Source organism: Limulus polyphemus, unplaced genomic scaffold (assembly GCF_000517525.1).
Source record: "Limulus polyphemus unplaced genomic scaffold, Limulus_polyphemus-2.1.2 Scaffold4171, whole genome shotgun sequence".
NCBI lineage: Eukaryota > Metazoa > Arthropoda > Merostomata > Xiphosura > Limulidae > Limulus > Limulus polyphemus.
This window is the reverse complement of record NW_013669781.1, coordinates 30540-36361: the sequence shown is the minus strand read 5'-3', so window position 1 is coordinate 36361 and position 5822 is coordinate 30540.

The following is a 5822-nucleotide window of genomic DNA, read 5'->3' as shown; positions in this document are numbered from 1 at the left end:
AAAAAACAAAATAGAAACTCTAAGTTTACCTTACGTTCCAGGTTTTAACAAGTCAATTATATAAAGTATTTAAAAGTATCAGAATTTCTACCCTATCTTCAAACCAATAAATAAGATAAAAGATATGATAGGGAATGCTAAAGACAGAATAGAATTAACAGATAAGACAGGTATATACAAGATAGAATGTGAATGTGGTTGTGTTTATATTGGTCAAACTAAAATAAATTTAAAATATAGAGAGCAAGAACACAAAAGTTACATAAGAAATAATAAAATAGAAATGTCAGCTATAGCCGAACATGTAAAAACTACCGAACATACAATATTATGGGAAAAACTTTAGTTTTAGCTCAGTCTCGAAGTTTTATATCATTAAATATTAGAGAAACATTTCCCCCCCCTTGTCGCATTACTTCATTGTTATTTGCATATTTCCTTGGTGTAGTAAAAAAAAAGTATTTATAATGTATCTCGCCATATATCAACGTATTGACTTGCTGGTCCTTCGTCTCTATTTAATACTTGTTTTTATATTTCTAGTATAATATAGTCCTGTAAGTTACTCCTGAGGATGACGTAGATCACGTCGAAACATGCACGTGTAGAGCGATATTTCAATTTTAAAGTGTAAGCCGTACGCCTTCAATAAAGTTTTTATTGTGTAAATACAAAACGTTGTTTTTAATTATTTATTACAATTCAAAATGACCAAGTGTGGACATATTAGCATATAACAAAAATAACCATGTACTCCAGAAAAAAACTTTCTTTTTCGACGTTTCTCTTTTTTAAGATTTTTTACATAAACTGGTCGGCTCTCGAGGGGCTCTAACAAGTTCTATGTTAGTTTAAGAAGAATACTGCTCCTGAAGAATTTATACAAACGACACGTTGAGAAGACTATTAGAAAGTCAAGCAAGTTTTTCGTTGTTTTAGCGCAAAGCTACATTAGGCTATCTGCTGTGTCCACCGCGGGGGAATCGAACCCCGGATTTTAGCGTTGTAAAACAAATAATTTTATTCTGGAGTTTACCGTCATTTTGCTCATATGGTATAAGAAAAAGGGATATTTTTCGCATAAAGAAAGTTATACACAATCCGGAGAAGGGTGCCATATATATTAATGTAGATTTAAATATATTTCTATTGCTGTCCGCCGCTGGCTCAGCAATAGTGCAAGGACTTATACACGAGAATTGAAGTCTCGATTCAAATGGCGGATACCTTAGAGAACGCTTTTCTTTGTTGTTGTTTTTTTTGGGAGGGGGCAAATTAAACTAGATGTTATTAACTATTTATGGAGAGGCTGTAGACCAGCTTGGCACGAAAAATCAAAACCTAACGCCATATCTGACCTAATTTAACTTTGTATTAACGTGCTTTACGATTTTCCATTGTTTTCCGTATCACCTTGACTTTATTCGGAATAAATGCTTAATCTAAGGCACCGATAAAACTAGCGGGGATTCCCCCCCTGGCTTAGTAAAGTTGTCCAATAATTAAAAAAAAAAAAACCGTAAAGTGAATTAACAGCTAAGTCGTTTGTAAAGATCATAATTTCAGCTTTCCCTTCAACGGATTTATTCTCGAACGAGTAGGTTATTCGTATAACAAACAGGTTTCTTTAGTCCACAAGAATCCAACTGATTAATGACTTATTGAAACGTAATGTTCAGCAGTCTTTTCGCTAAGTACTTTGATTCTAATTTAATTAACTAACATTAATGATGTTTGAAAACACATGTTCAAAAAATAAACTAAAGACAAAAATATGAAACCATATAATCAGAGCGCTTTCGATAGGTGGATTTTTTTCGTCAGGGGTAAAGTGTCCACCTCTTGAAAAAGATGGGGTTATACGTCCTCGTATTTGTCTCTCTAATTGGCTAACAGATGGCGCTGTTTTCCGTTACCACACGTACAATACAATATCCCGATTATCAAAAAAAATCTACAATACAAGACTTCAAGCACTTCTTACAAGTCTTAGACCCGGTCTTACACACACGTATTAATAATATGTATTATACGAACATACACAAACTTACCATTAGTAAGTATATACGCATAAGGAGAATCAAATATCTTATTTAAAATATATATATTGATTTTATTACTTATATCGTACGGGCGAAGGTTTCCACGAAATTCTACAAAAAACACAAGTACTTAATATTTTTAAATCAGATGAACTTGATTGATTGATTTATTTTAATCTCAAGGCACTTATCAGTTAAATGGCCACTAAGGGGTTTGGGTGAGGCGTTTTAGAAATCAAGAATTTTTATATGAAATTACAGTGATACAGTTAACAAACTTTAACCCAAAACTACATACATTGAGTAATCAAATCCCTTACAAGTTGCCAACTGAAAAACAGAGGAACATGAGGCTGACAGAGTTGATTTATAAAGAAGGTTGTTATACAGAGTTTTATATGTCTTTCGACATCTATATAAAATCTGCATCACTACATAAGTAATGAGGTATTTTTCGTCAAAGTGATATAATATGCTAGTTTATCCATGCCCAGAACACAGTGTATAGTAGCGGAATGTTGTAAACATTTTATGAAAATATTTGACAACAAAGAACTCTTGTTAAACGCCTGTTGTAGCTAGAGATGTAAGCATATCAACTAGCCGAATAGAGAGGTCCAGAACAAACCTGGTTTTCTACTGCAGCCACAGAGGTCCAGAACAAACCTGGTTTTATACTGCAGCCACAGAGGTCCAGGACAAACCTGGTTTGCTACCTCAACCAGAGAGGTCCAGAACAAACTTGGTTTTCTACTTCAATCACAGAGCTCCAGAACAAACCTGGTTTTCTACTTCAACCATAGAGTCCAGAACAAACCTGGTTTTCTACTTCAACCACAGAGCTCCAGAACAAACCTGGTTTTCTACTTCAACCACAGAGCTCCAGAACAAACCTGGTTTTTCACTTCAACCATAGAGGTCGTTGCGAGAATGATATTCCTTAACTTCAACTAACTGAGTTTTGATCTCCTACAAGACAACATTTGATCAAAAGATTATTTCTTATTTTGATCTCCTGCAAGAAAAATACTACTCGTTAACTCCAAACAGTTGAGATCATTTACTGAGCTCCTAAGAAATGTTAGAAGACATTAGATAACTTCCTTGATACATCTTTGCTAGCAAGGTATACCAACAAACATGAATATAAGTAAAAAGATTCTTCATTACCCTAAAAATATAAGTAAGGGTTGTTGAAGATAACGGGATTCTTCATTACCCTAAAATGTAACTAAGGGTTATTGAAACTAACTGGATGCTTCATTACCCTAAGAATATAACTAAGGGTTACTGAAACTAACGAGATGCTTTATTACCCTAAAAATGTAAATATTTACAAACACACTAGAAACTGAACACTTACTAATAATATGAGTAGTGACAAACCTGTTGTTGTAATTATTTTACTTTTTGTACTAGCTCGTGTAGCCCCTACCACCCTAAGTGTCACGAGAATATCATAAAACAAATCCTACCCGAAAATATTTGTTGTACTAGCTGGCCTAGCCCCTACCACACTGAGTGTCACGAGAATATCATAAAACAAATCCTACCTGAAACTATTTGTTGTACTAGCTGGCGTAGCCCCTACCACACTGAGTGTCACGAGAATATCATAAAACAAATCCTACCCGAAACTATTTGTTGTACTAGCTGGCGTAGCCCCTACCACACTGAGTGTCACGAGGATATCATAAAACAAATCCTACCCGAAAATATTTGTTGTAATAGCTGGCGTAGGCCTTACCACACTGAGTGTCACGAGGATATCATAAAACAAATCCTACCCGAAAATATTTGTTGTACTAGCTGGCGTAGCCCCTGTCACTTTTATACAGATATTTCTTTCTCATAATAAGTATTCTATTATTTATGTATCATACTCTTTGATTCTAGAATGTTCTACAGGACTTTTACTTTGGGAGCTGATGTCGATTTCCTTATACAATTTAGGTAAGATGCTGTTATGCCTAAAACAGATTTAATTACAAGTATTTTTATAGGATTTTATGAAGTATTTTCCTATCACGATTGTTATTCCATATAAATTATTGTTTCCTTTGAAACTCTTGTTTTGTTTTTATTAACAGTTGTTACAGGGTGATTCAGGTTTTATCATGAAATCACTTATTCTTACGTATTTCACGACGTTTTATTATAATAAATAAATAAAAGATGCGATAGAATAAGAAAACCTATAATAATTAACCTTATAAAATTCTTTTAGTTGACCATTATTTCTTGAATAGGTGCGAGAGAAGTTACATATCTTATGTTGTACATCTTTCAAAATTTTATAAATTAAAAATAAAAAGTTAATTCAATAAGACATCTTTAAAAGTTTCCTTTTTACCCAAAAGATAAGTTATCCATTATTGACTAAGTACGGTTGCCATGGTTACTTCCTTTCGTGGTGTTGTGCCGTATCTGTCAGCGAACACGCTGGCTCAAACACCAATTATATGTGAGTAAAGTTAAATTATTGACTTTAAGTATGTTATATGTGCTATTAAGAACACTGGTAAATTTTATTATTGGGCTATGATTATAAAATTATGACAAAACCTGAGTGGAATCTTAGATTTATAGCGAACAAAAAAATAAAATTAATTTAATTAAGTAAATTACGTTTCGTCGATAACCTTTTTTTCATTAAAGATATTTTTGTATAGATATTCTCACGAAAAAATTGAGATAAAATAAAATAAATTAATTAACCAAACATGTTCTACTTCATTGATAATTTTTATTTCATATATTTTTTTTCTGTGTAATTATTCCCACTAAAAGCTTCTGAAAAACATGATTAATGTATATATCAAACGTTTTGGCTTTCGTCTCTCTCGAGGGCAAAATTAAGAAATATGACAATAGTTAGTAGAAGGATTAAGTTTTACACACATACTCAACAAAAATAGTGATAGAAGCATTATTACTGCATTTATGGAACATAATAACACCATATTAGAATAAGGTAGGCTTAACTCGAGTTAAGCCTATTTATCATTTTTTTTTTATGTGGCGTTACTTTCAGATTTTACGCACTAGCTTTTAGGCACAAAATAGTTTAATATTAGTCTCATATACTGTTTAATTTCTGCAGGATCTCTTCAGATACGAGTTAAATGGGTTATGAAACTGGACGGGTCTTTTATGAATTTAATTTGGTAGTCGATTATAAAAATTATTATTTACTAAGAAACATAAGATTGAAAATTAGTTGTTTTCTATTTATTGGACAAATCCTAAAGAAAAATTTAAACAAGATGTATTAATTATAAACCAAAGAAATTGCTACAAAAAAAATTGTATGATATAGAGCATGCATGGTGTTCTTCTGCTTTAAAGTCCATTTTAATTGCACTTACATAAATATTTCAAGGACCAAAAGTACTTAACACTTATTTCTCACCAATACCTGTTCTTGAATACATGTTTAATAACTGAGTAGTGGTACCGATAACCGTCCAGATATGAGCACTATGGTTACTCTAATATTTTAATCCAAATTAATTATGCCATACAACCAGATTCCAACGCTAAAAATTGTATTTAAACAGCTGGATATTTTGTAATTATCGATCTGTATGTTACCTGTTTCATATTAGAACACATCTATTCATCTACACACTCCAGAAAAAAACTGACACGTACACAGTAAAAAATAGACAAATATACTAACCCTTAAGGTATGAATTACAATGTGGAGATGTAAGCCTAATCCCGGCAAGAGAAACATTTCCAATGGTTGAACCAACAGTCTTGTTGAGGTACGCTGTC